Raw genomic sequence first — 21785 nt, 5'->3', positions numbered from 1 at the left:
AGGAGAGACTTCTTCCCACATCGGTGCATTACTGTTTAAAATAGAAGCTGCAGTGCGACCGGGTTATACATCGAGCACCTGCACAGACCACCCATGTGAGTGGAATGCATGTTTTGTGAAGAAAATAGAACAACAAAAAATAACTGAGATAAAATTTTACAACACTGCTGCAAAAGAGACCCTACAAAAATCTAATAAAAAGGATGAAAATGGTGCCAATAACCAGCAACCGATGAATAGCAGAATCAATTTCTTCAATCACTGGATAGTTTGGATGAACCTTGTGTTGGTTTAAGTGCTGGTGGAGTACCTGATTCTGTCCTTATCTAGTTGACAGTCTAACATTGTTCTCTGTGACAGTGTGTGACACACAAAGTATATTCATTTCACGAAGCATTAGCACTGAAGTCTACGGAAGAACAATTGGTACCGTGATGCCTGCTGCGGGTCGGTCAGTTACCTCCCTCTGATATTAGAAGTGGCGCTTTAGTCAAGTAAGTCACTTGCTATTCTGGTTTACTTAATCTATGTTCAACTGACTTGCCTTTCTCAAAAGTGCTTCTTGTGCCTCATCGAAAAAGTGAGTTATACTATCCACATTTTCATTAAAAAGGATCATCAGATTGATCAGTCACAGTAGGAACGTGATGTTCTTTATGGTGAGTGCGTTATGACTTGGGCGCATTTTGGCATTGCACGTTATTTTTGTTTAACCCTTTACCTCACTGAGCTTAGTGACAAAGTGCAGCATGCTATTAATAGAACACCTATTACCTAGTCGACAGCATATGCATAGGCCTGCCTGTGAACTGTTAAGCAATGTAGTGTATGTAATGTTCAGCAGCAGTTTTAACCATTTTACATATTTGGTACACATCTATTATATGTGGACAAATATAAGAGTAAAGTCCGATTGTTATATCTGTGTAATTATTTTTCATGGAAGAATTTTTTTATGTGCTTTAAAATCGAGAGAGAACTCATTCACCGTCATGTCAATGAGGCCGCCTGACCAACCTTAGCTGCCATTTCCCATACTCGAAATTTACATGTTTTTCATCTGCGTCTACATCACTGAGTCATCTGAATTTGATAATCAATAAAAACTAATTGCTGCCTACATCAATGTAAGAGTTTTTATCTAAGTTATTAAATCTTTTGTGGTTTTGATTCTAATCGTGAAAACTTCATATGTACTGAATGAAATCTGTGGCCGCCATTTTGGAGAGGGGAGATTACGACCCAGTTACTTTAAATAGCAGATATCGACCAGTGCATAAATAGCAACCATGTGATCTGACATAATTGTCATTCGCAGAAATGAATGTAGTATCTAAGAGGGGGGTTTTCCCCAAAGGTGGCTTTACGAAAATTAGCTAAAAATGGCTGATGTTTACAGCAGGCGTCAAAAGGCGCTTCCATGTGAATGGAGTAGAGGTGTCCAAAGACGCTTGCATGAGTTAAAGGGTTAACTAACCCCCAGAACAAAAATATTGGGTGATGTGTCTATATTGTAGGATTAGCATTCATAGGTACGTTTTGATTTTTGTTCCTTTTGCCGGTCAAGGTACACATATGGAGAACTTTACGAGTGCTTTCTTTTACTCTTCATTGGTCATATGATGACCATGTGTAAACCACTTCATTGATCTGTTTCAGGTCCAGTCTCCACAGCCAACCTGCAATGAATCGGAATTCAATGATCAGAAAGATATATTCCTGAGTAAAAACGACAACAACAAAATTAAGAACAATGAGGTGTGAAATTCATAATAAAATGTGACCCAATAGTTCCGACCTAAAGGAGCACATGTATTTACGCGCAGCTGAAACAACACTCATACCTGAAGTTTGCGATTAAATAAGTTCTGGCTTGAAAGAGCACAAGAGATTACATGTTGATGAAAAGCCAAAAGTGTTAAGATTGTGACAACCCTCAGGCACAGTTCCACAAAGATGATCCTTATGAGGGTAACCATTCAAGTGTGAAGAATGCATTAACATGCTTAGTAGGAGTTCAGACATGAAAGCCACATGATGATACATATTGGAGAAAACAATATTCATTTGTGAAGTTTGTGATAAACTGTTTTGAGATGTTGCCACACTGAAGAAGCACATGAGAATATAGTGTGGAGGAAAACCATTCAAATGTGAGGTTAGTGATAAAATGTTTAGTGCAAGTGACAAGTTATGAGTGCACTTGAAGATACAAACTGGAGAACAAATGTTCACTTGTGAAGTTTGCAATAAACTTTAGTAGGCATTCAGAGTTGAAGGAACACATGAGGTTGAAATGCCATTCAGATATGAATTTTGCTATGACGTGCAGCTACTGCTCTAGGATGAAAGAGCACAGGAGGGTACATACTGGAGACTGAACATTCTTCCAATGCGATGTTTATAACAAAATGTTTAGCTTTTTAGCATCAGTGTTCACAAGAGGTTATATACTTGAGAAAAAGCATTGAAGTGTGGAATTTGCAATACAATATTCAGCAAGGTTACAACCTTGAACAGGCACAAACGGATACATACTAGAGAAAAACCATTTAAGTGTAACGTTTGTGATGCAATATTTGTTCAGCCAAAGTTCCAGTGTAAATAGACAAATGTAAATGTATACTGGAGAAAAAAAAATTATATGCAGTGTTTGTGATAAAATGTTTAGATGGAGTGGTTGTTGTTGTTGAGTTTAATTATAGTGGCTTGTGCACAATTGTGCATGTGCCACTTTTTTCTGACTGCACCGCAGCCTGCTAGTTGTTCCTGGGAAGGGAATGGTGCCACCTCCCCCAGGTTTTTATGGGTTCAAGGAACCCTGATAGTTTGGCCTCAATCTGTGGATCCATAAAGGTCCTTTACAGTTGAATGGTTGGCTGTCATTAGTGGGGGGGGGGTTCTTCAAAATGTTCTAAAATGGGGGGATTGGTTACATGCTGTTTATAGAGGTTGTTAGTAGAAATCATGTATGAAGAGAGATTTTCAAGGTTATTATGGTATTAATAGTCAAGGTGTTTAGGGTGTGCTTCCTACGTTATGTTATTTATAAGTTTTTAGATATTGCCTCTTTAAGTTATTTATTTATTAATGTTTTTAGAGATTGAATGTTATTTATACTTTATTTAGCAAGAGACTCGAGTCCTAGCCGATTACATGGTTTGTTAAGGACATCTAGGACCCGAGTCCTAGCTGATTACACATTCGTTAAGGACATCCGATTTTGCGGTTTCCTTAGTTTTTTATAGGTGCTTCGCAAGTGAATTATTTAATAATAATTTTATAAAATTGAATGATATGTTATGGGTTTTTATGAGGGGGCCACTCAATTTATTTAGCTAGTTACTGGGTCTTTTGGTTTTGTGGGGATAGTAACTATTTTGTACCTAAGTCCAGCTGAGTCTATGAATTTATTTATATTTTTATATGCTGATTGTTTATTTTTTTTTAGAGTCCATAAGTAACTCTGGGTATGTGTGTGGTGATCCAATCTCTTTTTGGCTTTTGATAAATATTTTCTTAGCAGGTTGATATTTTGGGCATATGTTGAATATGTGGTGTAGATCTTCGGTGGTGTGGCAGTCAAAGCAGTTAATGGTTGCTGGTTTGGGTCCTATAAACCTTTCAAAACTGCTTGCTAGTTTCGTTTTTCTAGTTATTATCCTGTTTATGGTTTTTTGTTCTAAATAGGTACCCTTAGGTAGCTGTATGTTCCTATCTATGTTTATTGGGGTTTCATGGTGCTTTTTACTTTTTGTGGAGGAGTTCCAAAAATCTTGCCATTTTTGGTCTATACAGTATATGTTTGTGTGAAGCTTAGTGCTTCTGTAGAGCTATAGTTAAGCTTGATAGAGTTTTGATCTCCTAGTTTGGTTTGTGCAACTTTGTCTGCTGTTTCGTTGCCAGAGATTCCAATGTGTGACAATATCCACATGAGTTTGACTAATTGATGTGCTGTGGTGATATCATCAATTAATTGGCATGCTCTGTCGAGGAATTGTTCCCTAGAGTGTCAATTACGATTTTGGATCGATTTGATAATGCTTAGGAAATCGCTTATAATGACTGCTTTAGGCATTTGGTTGTCTTTGATCCATTGTAGTGATTCACGTATAGCCCATAATTCAGTGGTGTAAATGGAACAATAGTCAGGTAATCTGGATCCCATTTGTTTATTGAATTCAGGGATGACTATTGCTGCTGCTGTTCTTGGTGGGTTGTTTGTTTTTGATCCATCGGTATATATTTTAACATATGCCAGGTATTTTTGCTTGATTTCGTTTACCAGTACAGGTTTTGTTAGGTTTTCTTGTCCTTCTTTATTGCCTAATTTGGTAGCTTCAGTGTTAATCCTTGGTGCTTTTTGTAACCATGGTGCTTTTTGTTCTGGTCGGTATTGTTTGTTACCTGTTTTTTTAGTTATCTTTTCTCTTTGTTCAAGAATTACTTTGCCACTTGGTGTGGTGGGTATGATTTTGGGTTTGAAGACAACTTTACACTTGTTTATAGCTATTTTGGTGGGATGGTTGTCTGGGTGGGTATCTAATTGAATGGCGTATCTGAGAAGCAGTTCTTGCCTCTGTAATTTTAAGGGTAGTTCTCCTGTTTTTAGTTCTTCTAATGATGTTGAGGGGAGTGTAACTGTGCATAATAGTAAGACTTTTCTCTGGATAGTTTCAAGTTTGTTTAGTACAGGTTGCTTAGCCGAGTTGTATGCTTGGCAACTGTAATCCAGTTTTTATCTAATTAGCGTTTTATATATCATGAGGAGGGTTTCCTGGTTGGACCCCCAGTCAGTCCCTGTGATGTTCCTGAGTAAATTGAGATCTTTGTTACAATTCTGGGTGAATTGTATAATGTGCTGTTTCCATGTGAGGTCGTTGTCAGAGAACATTCCTAGGAATTTTGCTACTGTTACGTATTTGATTAATTGATTTTGTATATAGAAGTTTGGATAAACTAGGTTGTTATTTCGTTTGGTGGTGAATATGACTGCCACAGTTTTTTCATGAGATATTTTGAAACCCCATTTGTCCACCCATCTCCCTATGTTGTCTCGGCAATGCTGGATTTCTTTAACTACTGTTTTATTGGCAGGATTTCCATTCTCCATATGCCAATATCATCTGCAAATTGTGACAAGTTTATTTTTTTGGAGGTTGCATTAAGGTCAAGATTGTTTACCATTATGTTAAATAGTAGGGGACTTATTACACTGCCTTGCGGTGTTCCATTTTCAAGTGAAAATTCTTCTGAAGGGGTGTTGCCTATTCTTGTGGTAATTTTCCAGCCTGTGAATAAATCGCCAATCAAGTTGAACAAGCGTCCAGTTATTCATAATTGGTTTAATTTGGCCATTAGTTCATTGCATTGGTCCATACTAGGTCGAACGCTTTTTCTGGGGCTAAAAAAAACGCTATGAGGTTGCGATCGGTTTTCCTATGTGCATTAAAAGCGAGTTTGATGTCTGTTTTCAACCTGAGAAGTTGGTCAATGGTGGACTTTTTGTTCAGAAAGCCACATTGATTTATGGAGAGTAGGTTATTTATTTCTAGGTGGTGTTTTAACCTATTTGCAATTATTGTCTCCATTATTTTGCAAGAGAGATGGGCCGGTACGAATTTCTGTTGTTGGGATCTTTACCCAGCTTGGGGATTGGTATTACTATGGTCTGTTTCCATTTGGTGGGTAGTTGGCTTTTATCCCATATCCTATTTAAGAGTTTGATTATGGCTATTATTATATTGATATGTATTTTTAATAGATAATGTAACCTAACTGATCCTTACCAGAGCATATTTCATTTTTAGATTGTAGGGCTATCTCCCATTCATGTACTGTGATGTTGCTATTTAGGTAAAATTCTTTTGTTCCTTGGTCTTGAAACATTTGAGGTTGGGTTTCCTCCATTAGTTATTTGTGTCTTGTAAGTTTCTGGTGTGGTTATTGTTGCTACTCATGTTCGAAAAATGCTTCGCTATCTTTATTTGTTATGCATTTGTAGTATTTATGTGCTATAGTGCACTATGTAGTCCACCATGGTACAGGGTTTTTATTTTGGATATTAGTTGTCTTTGGGATGCATCGTTTAGCTGCCTCTATAATTGTGTGTTATGTTATTATAATACATGTCAATATTTGGGCTTTCTAAGTTATCTGGATTTAGTCTAGCTAGTAATAATTGGAATTGGTCCCAGTGTGCCTGTTGGTACCTCCATTTAGGTGGGGTTTCGTTTGGAATGTGTTGAGTTTTTGATTGAATATTGATTGTGATGGAGGAAATGGTCATTTCCTAACGTATCTTCTTGATCCATCCACCAATTTGTGATTTGAGCCAATTTTGGGGTTTTGATGGTTAGGTCTATGGCTGAGAGAGTGCCATCCTCAGGGTTTAATCTAGTGTTCAACCCGGCATTTAAGATGACCAGATTGTTCTCAGTTATTCATTTTTCAACCATTTTCCCTCTTTGATCTTTCTTTTTACCTCCCCATAATTCACTGTGTGCGTTGAAGTCACCCAGATAATTAGATTGTTGTTATTAGTGATTGCCCTAGTGAGATTAGGTTGGTGGGGCAGAAGGAACCCTCTGGGTTGTATGCATTTATTATTTGAATGTTTGTGGTTCCTATATTTGTCATTACTGACATTATTTCGATGCTATTATTGATGTTTAGGTTAGGGGGTACTTCTGTTAATTCATAGTAGATTAGTGTATCTATATAAAAAAATTGCTAGTCCACCCTTTTTCTGCCCCCTTGGGTCTGTTTTTAAAGATTTCCTGTGTATAGCCTTGTAATTTGGGCAGGGGTTTGTGATCTTGTGTTTGAGGGCTTCCTGTAGGCAGATTGTCAGGTTTTACGCCATATTATTTGGTTTGTTCTGCAGTTCTGATAGGTTTTTAAAGATTCCTCTGCACTTCCATTGTCAGATGGTGATTTTATTATTTTTTGTACTATCCATATTTGACGTTGTCTTTATCTGTTAGTCTTGTGGTCTAGTATGGTGAAAATGGTTTTGAAGATTCTCATTATGCTATTGTGGGTTGTAGTTTTTGGTTCTTTTGTTTCCTGATTCAAGGGTATGTTTTGTGGTGCAATGTTTTCCCTTATTGGGCCTAAAGTTTCAATTTGGATGAATTTTTCCACCTGTTGAATTTTGCTGCATTGAACAATCAGGTAGTTTTGCCTTGGTCTTATCAGTTTGAATTGGCCAGTAGTAATTTTGTTGCATCTGCTGCTTATGTATATGGTGTGTTCGATGGAATGATAATTGTGAATTTTGTTTTGGGGGGTTCTGTTGTTTTATTTCCAGTTTTGAGTTAACCTTACATGGGGTGGGTGGGGTGTTTGGGGGTTTTAGCGGACCCTTGCCTTTACCTAGGTATGGGATCTTTGGGTTGCCTTATTAGTGATGCTACTGGGTAGTATGGTAGTGTCTAAGTCATTGTATTTGTTCCCATAGGTTGGTGGTCCCCTTGGTGTTATTATCCCCAATGGTCCAGGAGTTTGGCTTGAGTGTATAGTTTCTTTCCTAATGTTTTATTTATTGGTTTTTGCTTGATTTCCTGTTGTTGGTTTGTTTGCATGTTTCTAGGATTGGTTATTTCATTTTCGGTGAATTTTGGGGTTATGGTTATGTGGTCTAATTGTGGGGAGTTTAAGGTACGTAGGTTACTGTCAAATTCATATGTCAGGTTTGAAATAGTGGTGTCTGTATCTTCATTTGTGTGTGGTTTTTCCGCTTCCTTGAAGAGGATTGACGATAGTATTGGCATTGTATTTATATTGTTCCATGGAGTGTAGTTTTGTATTTCTGGTAGTTTCTGTTGGTGGGGTGGGGGGGTGTTATGTCTGCTGGTTTATGGTTTGTTTGGTCTGTGTTTGTGACCAGAATTAGGGGTCCCAGTGTGATCTCGGTTGAATTGGAGTTTGCTGTGGTTGGTATGACTTGCGTTAATCCTGCTTGTTTTACATGCTTTATTGGTGCTGTTTGGAGTTATGATACATCCATTAATTTTACTGATTTGTTGATAGGGTTGTTTGGTGGCTTGTGTGTTTCGATTGAATAGAGCCATTTGTTTGGACCTAGTTTGCATTCTTCTACTTAAATTGCGTCTAGCATTGAATGATGACTTACATTTTGTTTTTGTCCTAATGCCCAGTCTGCTCCTCTGCTCCAAGTCTCTCCTTTGTTTTCTGTTATGTGTTCCTATCATTCCTTTGTTTGAGAGTTCCTTTGTTCTGTGCACTTCTTTTGTTTGCGGCTTGGCAGGTTGCTAATTGTTTCCTCTTCTTAGTATTATTTCTTTACTCTTGTTTTCCTGTTCCTGTCTTCTATGTTAATTGGTGATGGTGGTGGTCGCACTCAGTAGAACTTCTAAAATTATATACCAAGCTGGTTTTACACAGTAAACAAATCAGGCAAACTGAGAGATAGTTTTCAAACTTGATGTTATTGGAATAGCTACGTTAAAAATCCAAATCATACACACGCGCCATCTCAAGTTTCTTCTCCATTTAATAACATTTTGTAGATTCTGAAGTGAGGCGTACTACTATGCCTCAAGAATTAAATTAAATTCAGCAGTTTTGCCAAAACTGGACAGCAGTAGTTGCTACAGGGTTCGACAGCACGTCAGCGCAACCCTGGTTTAACAGTGCCTAGGAAATTTATGTGTCCTCGGAAAGATACGAAAGAAATCGTAAAGGGGAATATCATTAAAATATGTCTATTGTTTGTTCTATATAAGCTTTACTCTTGAAAGACAAAGTCCAAGACTTTTGCATTGGGAACACCAGTCAAAGTCTTTGAACTTGCTGCCCAATTATTGCATCATGTTCTTTTGATCAACTCTTATAACGGCAACATGTACATCAAGGGTTTTTTCATCCACTGAATTCTGTCATTGTAAATATCAGCACAGCATCTATACATTTTCTCACTAAGCAGATGGCTGGAGCAGGACTGGCAAGTCTTGAATTTTGCCACCCACCTATTACATGCGTACAGAGGACTCTCATCTAAGTGATTTGCTGAATCCCAGATATAAAAAAGTTCGGCTAAATACATGTGATGAAGCTTTTCTGAGACCTCTGGATTCAAGTCACATAAAGAATGACACATGAACAACGGACAAAAGACTTGACATATTTCCTAGTCACATTTTTTCTTAAAGAACAGTATGTGGTCATGAAATGTTCTTATTGTTCTTGTTATTCTAGGGTTTAACGCCATTTTTCAGCACAACATAGGCTATACATGGTGGCCAGTATAACTGGTGGAGGAAGAACCCTGGAAAACCCAGGGAAGAACCACCGACCCACGAGAAGCTACTGGCAGGCTTTCCTATGTATCCACGCTAGCCGAGCCTTGGACTCGAACCCACGCAGACAGAGGTGAGATGGCAGTGATCCAGAATGGTTAGCGCTTTAGACCACTCGGCCACTCGGGGCCCCCGTCATGAAATGTAATCAGGACACATTTCAGGTTCAGTTTTAGTTATTTATTTCATGGTCTTATGCGTATAACAATGGTGTATGATCAAACTGAAGAATATAAGCACTTAATTTCAATGGATCATTCGAGAGAGAGATGAAAATAAATATATAGAGTTATTGTAGGGTTTAATGACATTTTTCAGCACATGATAGGCTATACATGGTGGCCAGTATTAATGGTGGAGGAAGAACCTGGGAAAACCCAGGAAAGAACCACTGACCCACGAGATGCTACTGGCAAGCTTTCTCACATACCCACATTACCAAATCCGAGACTCGAAACCACACAGACAGAGGTGAGATGGCAGTGATCTGTAACGAAGAATGCTTTAGACCACTCAGGGCCCCTATATAGAGATAGAGATACATATTCAGAGAGAGATAGGTGGGATTGATGGTTTTTCCAACGTGTTCATATTTAGCTAGTAATACATTAATACATAATGGAATTTAATTCAAATATCCACACAAAAACAAAAGTGATTGATGACCGAAGGAGGGTTTCATGCATATAACAATGGTATACAAACAAACTGATGAATATAAGCACTAACATTTGATCGTGAGTAAGTGAGATGCAAAAGAGCAAGATACATATACAGAGAGAGAGAGAGTAAGATCGGATTAATCTTTTTTTTTCTTCTTCAAATGTGTTCATATTTCGCTAGAAATGCATTAAAACATGATGAAATCTAATTCAAATATCCACAGAAACAAAAATGATTGACGACTGAAGGAGGGAAGGTGAAATTTTAATTTCACATCCAATCATAATGCCCTCTTCTCCACCAATCTGTACATTAGAGCAATTCTTTATTGAGCAGATAAAATACAATTGGATGGACTAAATCTAACCATTTTCTTTCTTGTGATCCGTGATGTCCTCATTAAATACAATATTTCCATGGAGTTGGGAGGTGTCAGCTGCTCAACCAAGTCGCCTACAAATAGATACCGTAAAACAAAGACATTAATTTCGTTAACAACTTTTAATAATTTTTGTAAAACACAGTGAATCCAGCAAAATAACAACATCAGTATATACAACAATTGACACTCCTGCTATTTCCCATTAGCAAAAAGATTTTCAGAGAATATAGTTTCAGGGACATTCTTGAAAGCTTCTGCTAGCTAAAAAAGGGTATTATGTCAAGTTGATGTATGTGTTGCGGCAGAATGTGCAATGGTAATTAATAAATTCGACAATATAATATAAACAACAAATGGGATACCTCAAGATAACTGACCCGTATGAGAAATACTGTATAGTCAACTAGAACTGATCTTCTTCAGGAAAAATTGATTTTTCAATTGAATGACTTAACTGTATTACTCTAGTTTGAATGAGACTGTATTTTAGAGTATTTTTAGGTGCTCGATATTTATATTATTTTCATTAAGAATATCACTGTATAAAGTGTATTTATATTATTTGTATGTAAAAGTACTGGTTATTACAATTGTAAAAGAATGAATTCAACTTCACAGCTGTCAACTGGGGTCACGGGCTTATTCTCTCCTTTCTCTTCTTTATGTTCATCTTCTGGAACAAAATATAGATGATGCTTTGTTCTATTTTTATTTTACATTTTTATTTAGATCTCTAATTGTTTAATTTCTATTTTTGATGAGAAAGAGCACAGAAGTTGATACAGTTTCTGAAAGTCTAGTTTTCGTAAACAGAAACAATTACAATAATCGTAGATAATTCCATTTTCGTGCATTTATAAAGTATGTCCTCCGTCAGATTTTATTTGAACACATCATACTTGTGCATATAAAAACATTTTAAGCATGAAACTTGCCACTGGAATAGAACAGGTTATATAATTTATTGTAACCATCACCTGGGGTCATGGAGTTGTTCTCTTAGAGTTCCTTCCTTTCTTCACCATTTTCGTTTCCCGAAAGATGTTTTGGCCAAAAAATATAGTAAATTTACATTACCAAAATAACAGTTCTTACAAAATCAATTTCGTGCATTTATAAAGTATGTCCTCTGTCAGATTTTATTTGAACACATCATACTTGTGCATATAAAAACATTTTAAGCATGAAACTTGCCACTGGAATAGAACGGGTTATATAATTTATCGTAACCATCACCTGGGGTCATGAGCTTGTTCTCTTAGAGTTCCTTCCTTTCTTCACCATTTTAGTTTCCCGAAAGATGTTTTGGCCAAAAAATATAGTAAATTTACATTACCAAAATAACAATTCTTACAAAATCAATTTCGTGCATTTATAAAGTATGTCCTCCATCAGATTTTATTTGAACACATCATACTTGTGCATATAAAAACATTTTAAGCATGAAACTTGCCACTTGAATAGAACGGGTTATATAATTTATCGTAACCATCACCTGGGGTCATGGGCTTGTTCTCTTAGAGTTCCTTCCTTTCTTCACCATTTTTGTTTCCTGAAAGATGTTTTGGCCAAAAAATATAGAGAATTTACATTACCAAAATATTAGTTCTTACAAAATCAACATATGTAAATGTGGATTTTTGTTATAAGGATATTATTGTAACAACTATATCTTTGAATTTCAGAATTATCTTCTTCTTCATAATTTATTTAAACACAAATCATTTGTCTACGCTTGGGAAATGGTATTGTTTTCTTCGACTTCCTTTTTTTGTTCATCATTTTCATCTACTGAAAGATGTTATGGCAGATAAAAGTAGCAAATATTTATTATTAATATAAAACCAGTAACAACTACAATTAAAACAAGAGATAATTACGATATGAAAAATATTCATTTTTGTAAAAGGCATTTACCGTAACAGCCACATCACGTCTTTTTAATTTATCAATTATGTTTTAATACGTAATTTGTTTAAACATATGGTTGAGGATACATTTTTAGATGGTTAACTTACCATTAGAGCAGAAGGGATTATATAGTCCATTGTAACTATCTACTGGGGTAAGGAAACTGTCACCCTCTACCTCATTCATTCTTCTCCTTATTCATTTGCTGAAATTAAACATACATTGTCAAAACAATATCATATTTTGAGTCATTAATTGGTGTAATTATACTTTATTCAAATCTGAGCAGGATTACAGCGCAAAAGCACTAACTCTGCCACACAACCCCCACCCAGCGAATAAAAAGTAAACAACAGACAACAATATGAATCCACAACTTTTGATTCAATCAACAATATAAGTCTTTATCAGATGGAGGAAGTTCCTATGTTTGGGGTGGAGAATTGATCACAAAAAGTATTCATTTCAAAAACCATTTTGGTCAGTATTTCCTAATTTCAGACAATCGACAAAGAAGTAATATTTGTGCAGCAAATGATGAAAGTAAAATATGTGAACATTATCTCCACTCAGGAAAATGATCGACTACAAAGAGTGAGAGAACATTTGTCTCAACTCAGGAAAATCATTGACTTGCATACAGCAAGAATAAGGAAACTGTAAAGCTACATAGAATCCCAACTTTACAGCTTTTTGTGGTTTCAGAATGTCCATTTATTTAATTTGCTGGGCTACTCAACTTGAAATCCGCTGTTAAACTTAATTCACACAATTTTGCAAACAACAAATTCATAAACATTATCAGCACATGAATAAACATATATTTATATTATTCAGACAAAATACTGTATCGTGCTCGAATTCAATTTATAAGTTTATGTTTGTGGTAATTATATATTTGTTATCATTCATGTCAATATCTTCCGTTCTCTTACAAATGTTTATCAAAATTGCACTTACCATTTAAACAGAAAGAATTGTACAGACGATCACAGCTATCAACAGGTGTCGTCAGCTTATTCCAACTTCATCTTCTGCAATATGGAACCTATTTCAGTTTAAAAATTATCAACATTTTTAGTGTTCCTTTACACACAGACACTTTTGCAAACATACAGGCATTATATATATATATATATATATATATATATATATATATATATATATATATATATATATATATGTGTGTGTGTGTGTGTTAAATTTCAGGATGATTATTATAAAATATTTGGGTCTGGATCTAAGTTATTGATATTCTCTTACAATTTACCTGGTATACATGACATAGTTCAGGCATGTATTATAATTTTAGAAACAGACTTTCTAATAATAACTAATTAGCACAAATAACTTTTATTATTTTTGTGTCTAGTTGTTTATTTGGGCTGAAATTTCTTTCTTTCAATTTTTAAAGTAATTTTTCTCTGAAATACATGTTAGTGCATAGATTTCATTTGCCCATGATTTTGGAAGCTCTAAAATGCACACTTTTTGAATCTCCATATAGTTAAACACTTTTATGCCTCCACATAAATAAATATAATTAAATTGACTGTACTCTGATAATACAAACAGTCTTAGTCATCCACCAAATTTAATTTTGAAAATATAAATTTGGCATATACAGACTTTGTTAACATATTTTTAATCTCCTCACATCAACATTAAGAAAAAAAGTTATTTTTAAGCTCCAATGAAATTGTGAAATATTTGAAAGCCTAGATTTATGAAGTTTGTAATATGGTAACGAATTAAAATCAATATCAATGTAAATGAAACTATGAATATGTAAACAAGAGAAAAAGAAGAGAGAACATAATAAAGAGTATAACATAATTTATTCTATATTTATTTATAACATCATAAATAGCATATATTTCTTTATAATTTAAATATCATCATATTCACCCTCTCACGGAATAGGGTTGTTTGGCAAAGTCCGGGGTGGCATGTACAAAACAAAACCAATATCAATGCAAAATTATGAAGGAATTTATTGCAACTAGAACATTTTAGATGACACAGTGTGAAATGTGCAATATTTGCATAACATTCATTTCCCTCACCCCCTCATAAAAGAGGGGTGATGTTTTCATCTTAAACCTTGGGTACATTAAGGCTGTTGTACATCACTTCAAATCAATTTTGATGTAAAATCTATCAAAGAAATTGACAGAAAAAAGAATGTTTTAGATGATGCTGTGTGAAATGTGGAATATTAACAAAATATTGTGTGTGCCCTTTTGCTTCTTCTTTGCCTACTAGTAAAAATAATTATATGACCAAGTTGTTGGTTAAGCTTGAACACAAGATAACAACAAAGTTTGCTTTGTGTCACTAACAAACAGAATATTAAAGGAATAAATGTGTAAATGTGCCATGGTTCGATTAACAAGATCTCTCTATATGATGCCATTTGTTTTGATCATGTGACAATAGTTTCATGTACAGATGGATATTCTGAGACTGTTACGTTCGATGTATTACAATACAAATGTTCTGTATGATTTATATTATGTACAGTGCTAAATGTATTTCACAGTGTCCACCATTTTTGTTTTGGAGACAATTTGTGTATTGGAGGCACCTCAGATTTCCATTACGCGGTGTATACAATCATTATTGAACACCAATAAACCATTGATGTAACCAGTTTTTACATAGAATAAGTTATGCTCAACAATAGAATAATGCACTTACCGTCTCCTGCAAGGACAAAAAATCAGGATAGTGAATGTTTTTATTTTCCCGCACCAAATACTTGTTTGGAGGATAATGTGTACTGTCTTGTTTATACATGTGACACAATGATTTTAGTGTTTGATCATACGTTTGTAATTAAGAGTGTAATAATATAATTAGCATTCAATATTTGTTTTGAATCTCAATATTTTGACGATATTTAATATTTATTGAGTCTGAAATACTTGTTAGCAGTATGTACTATTTTGTTGGAGTATTACACTGTGTAGTGCAACCAAAGGTTATAAATAAAAAAGGGTGTCGTGCATACAAGGGCACTTGATTCTGGGGTCAACTAATATGTATGCTCACTGTATAGTGCCTGTGCGTGCATACCATTTACAGTCTGATATCACAAACCCGTTTGTTTGTACCCCCCAACAGTTTCAAAAATGAGAACGTTTAATGTGATAAAAAGTGCACAGAACTAACTCAATTGAATCATTGATTTATAATTTCTAACCTGACTGAGACCAGAATGGCACTAATGCTGGCATCCCCTGCACCATTTCATGCTTAATGGACTTTCCATACTAACACGGCGCCATATTGCGTACACAATAGGCTAGTTTATTTCCATCAGACAACATACTGACATAGTTCATCCTGTTCGGCAAATGCTGAATAATTGCGTAAATTACATAATGTTGTGGGTTTGGAATTATATCCCTTTGCGTACATGAACTTTTGCAATGTAAAAATTGATAGGAAAAATCAAAGCCAAAGATATAGCGTTGAGTACTTTTACGTAGGGATATAGGGCCTCCATAACGCTATTTCAGTACATTTGTATGACTTTATTTTTGTCGTATCAGAAATAGTCACCTGTGTCACCTGTTGATTCTGTTTATTTAAATCCGTTTGTATTGGGATTTTAATGTTACCCCTATGATTATTCTTTAATTATTTTATTATAGTAAATATTATTTGATCAATAATATTATTTGATACAAATTGTTGAGACTGTTGGTTATAATTATATGCACATTCTGTTACAATTTATTTATTGACAAGGAAGAGAATGTGAATTCTATTATATTGATTTCTTTATTGACATTTATAGACTAAAATAAATCCTACATTTTTCTAATTCAGATTTTATTTTGTTTATTTACTTAGATAAATAATTTCCTCACATATAGATAGCTAGTATAAGAGCCATTATTTCAACAGAGATTTTGTCAGTATAAGAAGTCATTATTTCTACAGGGATTTCGTCTGTAATCAGATGACCTAAATACTACCAGTACATTATAATATTGCAACCAATTCAAGGTCTCACTTTAAGGATTGCCGAAGTTTCGAAACGGGAAGAAATTTTCTAAATATAAGTGAGCTTGCGCTGGTAAGTTAAGTGAGCACATTACAATATATATATATATATATATATATATATATATATATATATATATATATATATATATATATATATATCACTGTGTCTCTTATTTGAATTAAGCCCTCTATTTCCCAGTATTCATATTTGCATTTAACATAGGATTTAAGCAATACTATATTTTCAAGTTCGCAATTTTCTGAGTTATTTTGGCCATCTGACCCTAAAAAAGAATAACAAAAACTTCACAGTAACAAATTTTAAATAAGTCACCAGATTATATTACTATAATTTCAAGTTAGTAAAAATGCTTAATCAACTAACCTTAATCAATTTTTTAAAATTCTTTCATTTATTTATGCTTTCTAAAAGCTCTTAATAATGGCACTTTCAAATATTTCTACACATATTTTGAAACAATCCGTGTACCATGTACATGAGAGCAAATATACACGTGTCTTCAAATCATACTGTTATAAGAAATAATAATAATATAGACTTTATTTAGAGAAGGTAACTCAATTAGTTACAGAACTAATCTACCTTGGGGCCTTCTATCTATTCTGTACAATATATACGGTATATACAACATGATGTGAAGAATCTGGCTTGACACTATTAAAATTCAAAGTATCAAGCCTGGAACACATGAACAGGCATCTGTGAAAACATAAACATATATAAAACATAAAATATCACCCTGCACTGAAAAATTCAACTATGTAAGTGATGCAAAATCACAGAAAAACAAGCGGTATTTTTATGCTAGAACTATTCAGTTTTCTAAAGATTTAAGACATTGATTATGAAAAGAAGAAAGGCTAGGAGCCTGCCTTATGTCACTGGGAATGTTGTTCTATACCAGTGGACCAGTATATTGAAAACTTCTCTTAAACAATACCTTCTTTGACCTTGGTATAATGTAAGTTTTACTTCTTATGGACCTTAAATTTGGAGTACCATCAGCACACCTTTAGATAGACAGGAATGACTTTTCTGGTTACTTTATACATCAGTTTGGCCTTTCTAAGAAATATTTTTTCATGTATTGTTAAAACCTCTATTATTCGTTGCATCCTGAAAACTGTCTATACATTGATCTAGAATTAAATGGCAGACCCTCTTTTGGAGTCTTAAAAGTATTGAATTAAAAGTATTACCCCAAATTACATTACAGTAGTCCAGATATGGCTGAATATAATTTTTTTTTTGTAAAAGATGACCCCATACTGAAGAGGAATGTATGTTTTGATTTTCCTCAGTAGCCAGCTATAAGAATTAACCTTTTTTGAAACATGTTTCATGTGAATAGACCAAGTAAGATTGTTATCTACGAATACACCAAGAATTCTGTCTTGAGAGGTCATATTGAGGCTCATGTTGTCAAATAGAACCTGGAGTTTGTTGCTATCTAGCCTTACTCATTTTTGTTGTGTTGTAACTAGTAGGGCTTTCGTTTTTTTCTGTATTTATGATCGTACTGTTTTCCTTGCACCATACTTGAAGTCTGTTGAGAGCATCTTGTAAGTTATTTTTATATACCATTTTGGTTTTACCCGTCTCAGACAATTGTTCGTCCCCATTTCTTCGTTGCAGATAAAACATTATCGTAACTATTGATACATAACACACTAAAATGCATACAATTATGGAAATGTCTCCTTTATAGTCGGTATATGAATTACACCCTTCTTTCCTACAGAATCAACACAGACGTGAGTGCATCTATTTTTAGATGGAGAGGTTTTTGTAATGAAATCACTCACTTTAATATAGCTTCATTACAACAGTCCATTGACAGGATTGCAAATTTATGCTTTATTTATTTACCTACTTACTTGTAATAATTTTAGGTAATGGTTAAATAGTATACGCTTTGCTGCTTTTTTGTATTTTCACAAATACGTGTCAAGTCAGAGAACAATTTAGACCTTATAACGCATCTCACGAATTCTACAACATAGCATTTTCTCAAACGTTTCTGACCTACATAATGTGCATTTTAAAGTTAAATCTTTAACAAAATAATACCTAGGCATTGCTTTCAATAAATTGAATATTTTTCTGAATATATTTGCCCCATGATTTGCGAAAACATACAATCTAATAAACTGGTACATCCCAGACTTAGCGATGTCCACCATTATTTCCCGTTAGGCTTACTGGTTCACTTACAGTTTCAAACTAATTTTATGACAAAATAGTGTACAAGAGACAGGTAATATATATCCAGATCTGCAATTTTGACTTTAAAACACAAATTGCTATTTACACACTTTTGTCAAACTTTCGAAATAAGTTTTTGTGTTTTTATCATCAAAGGATATGCGGAAATTGGGCAATGATAGTTGCTACTTTACTCGGGAAAGGGTTAGTGGTCAATCAGCTATCAAAACTCATGCTTGTGAATGGGCAGAAGTTTGTTTGTCATACGTTGATATAAAAACTAAGCCTAGCCACAGACGTATTTGATAAATACATTTCGCTACGACACTAGAACTAACCGGGTTAAGGCGGGGGGGGGGGGGGGGGGGGGGGGGAGGGGCATCTAAAAAAGAATGGGCAGTCATAGTACCTCTTAAAATTGTTTTCGCTCTGCTAACAGAAGAAGGCGAAGTTTACCTTTTTTAGGCGACTTAGTCGCCCTCTTCGGCTGGTAGCATGACCCCTGGCCCTCCTAAAAAACTATGAAAATTAGACGATCTGTTGGTTGCAATTAAGTTTAATATCTACATTCTTTATAACAAAGACAGCTCTTGTTTGTCCATCAGAGTGAGACAATTTTGTTAATCCAAGCACTAAGCTAGGCATCACAGACTTTCTTACACTTGGCTACTGTCCATTCTGAACTATCAATTCTAGCAGCTTTGACACTCTTCTGAATCTCGTTACAAACTTCGTTTGCCATGTAACCCAGGCCGCCAGTCAAAGTCTTTGAACTTGCATCGCAGCTATTGTATCATGTTCTTTTGATGTACTCTTATAATGGCAACGTGTACATCAAGGGGTCTTTCAGCCACTGAATTCTGACCTTGTAAATATCAGCACAGCTAATTGATCAACACATTTTCCCACAAAGCAGGTGGCTGAAGCAGTACTGGCAAGTCTTTGAAATTTGCCGCACACCTATTACATGCTTACGGAGAACTCCAAATACGCATGATAAAGCCTTTCCGAGACCTCTGCTCCAGGTTTAAAATTGCCAAGACACGACTCTTTGTTCAGTTGATGTATGTTGTACTGAGAGCAAGAACTACGGCTGATGGAAACATGAAGTGCATTTCCCCAATGTGTTGGAACCATTTCTGAAAGCTGCATTTTCCTTGTCTTTCACAAATCCACCCCTGTACAAAGCATACATACAGTATATATTTGAACAAAACAGAGTACAGATTGCAAAACAGATGTATCACAACCACAGACAATATTCCTGAATTAACAATCAGACTTAAGCATTGTCTTATTACTTGAACAAATTAAAGCAGTCAATATAAATTACTTTGCTTTGAATGCTGGATCTCGGAAAACCCTATAACGTTTTAATGAACAAATAGTTAACAATCCTCTGTGTGTGCGCGCGCGCGCTTCTGTATGTATTTTAAAACAAATTGGTGTTTTCCTTAGCAAAGTATCAACTGTTTGGAATTCATTCACAACTAACAGGAATACGTATTTTGTATGTCTTCTTTCCAGTATTTGTCACCAATAATTGTCTCTAGTGAAGAAAACATGATATTAATCTTTCCTTCTTTTCTTAATTTATCCGTGTCTGTGTCTCCTCCTGAAATATAAATAATAACATTCATTACATACAACTCAGTTCGTGAAATGAGTCTGCTAGGTACATAAGGTTTAAATTATTGTAAACATCACATTAAAGACCATATTGATTCTCAATTTAGGTTCTAATTATACATGTAGTTAATTAGGAAAGGAGTTATTGTTTATTTTGGCATGATATTCATTTATTAAGTCCTAATATATAAATTCTTTGTTTTGTATGACAAGATTTCCATATTAAATCTTTGGAATGGTCAGTGCTCTCAATTGGTTCACATTTGCTACTCTTCCTTTCCTGTCACAACAAAAGAACAAAGACAAGAATAATGCGTATCTGAGTGTCAGCTCTGAGTCCCATCAAGAGTTCCAAAGATATGTACACGGACATGTCAGAGACTTTCCCAATGTGGTCCAAGAAAAATCTTTGAATTATTTTGTGTTTTACTACAAATTTAACAAGTATAAATGAAAGTATTAATTCACAGAATGAAATGGACTGGCCAAATTTGCATTGCCTGACTAAATTCTGTTGCAGTCATTTCTATGCACGAGTTTAAAGTTTTTCCTTGCAGTTTAGTTGTGGCTTCTGGGGAAATTAGTGTTTGTCCTACCTACTTGAAATAAGGTTTCTTATTATTAATATTATTACACGAAAATTTGTCAAATAAAACCACTGTCAATGAAGATCACAAATTACCTGAAACCATGTTTTCACTTTTAATTTCTTATTACTGATTGCAGTGGGATGGGGGAGTTGACCTGCATCACAGGAGTCTGACGTTTTATCAATAACGTACGGTGAAATCTCTGACAATATGAAATCACCTTATCGGTAATATAAATGAACACTTTTTATATTACCGATACGGTTCTTTCATATTATCAGAGATTTCGCCGTACTTCATTGATAAAACGTCAGACTCCTGTGCCTGCATCTTTCTATCAAAGGTTAATACTTTGTTCTCACTATGTAATTATATTAAGTTCCCATCCTATTTTATTTGCAAACAAACGATAATGGTTACACATGTGTACGTACACACAAACGAAGTTGAGATGGTATTCTTGCACTTCAATGACGATCGTCGAGATTCGGGTCATATGCGAAGATATGCAACTTTTGAATGACGAATTACTTTAAACACCAAATACTTACCTCTGTACGCTGTGTTAATTAAGTCAAACTTCGTCAGCCTGAAAACTTGATTTTGCACTATTGTTCCTAGTGGACAGCCTACAGTATAATCCTTCTTTGTATGTGGGCCACTTGCCATCCCAAACTGGCACCACTGAGGAGTCTCTCCACCCCCAACCCGTTTCCAAAATTATAAAGGATATTATATTAGTGGTTCCCCCTCATACCTGTGATGTTGTATATTCATAAAAAAAGTAAAAAATAATTTGGATTTAAAAAAAATATTTAAATATTGTTTTTGATTTGATTTGGGGTTAATTTTCCTATGAGATAGTGCTAATCAGGGATCCTAAGCTGGCTCCACAACGTTCTCATGTTTGAGATTCCGGGTTCCGTACTCTTCGACAATTACAGAGGTATAAGGCTGGTTTCCATCTCTTGCGACCTTTGGCCAGAAGGTCTCCGCACTGTCCAGTTGTACCATGTGTGTGTTATGCTACTGGTGTGTATGCA

General features: G+C 34.9%; 1 long non-coding RNA gene across 1 annotated transcript; it reads left to right on the top strand.

Moving 5' to 3' along the window:
* The first annotated feature begins 13 nt into the window (after window positions 1-13).
* LOC149790441 (uncharacterized) lies at window positions 14-16111 on the top strand. Its single transcript, XR_016423847.1, has 2 exons — window positions 14-494; window positions 1660-16111. It is a non-coding gene; the product is annotated as an uncharacterized LOC149790441 (long non-coding RNA).
* The last annotated feature ends 5674 nt before the right edge of the window (window positions 16112-21785 follow it).

The sequence above is a fragment of the Sinohyriopsis cumingii genome, chromosome 10 (genome assembly GCF_028554795.1).
Source record: "Sinohyriopsis cumingii isolate HCF-2022 chromosome 10, ASM2855479v2, whole genome shotgun sequence".
NCBI classification, from domain to species: Eukaryota; Metazoa; Mollusca; class Bivalvia; order Unionida; family Unionidae; genus Sinohyriopsis; species Sinohyriopsis cumingii.
This window is presented reverse-complemented; position numbering and strand designations above follow the sequence as displayed.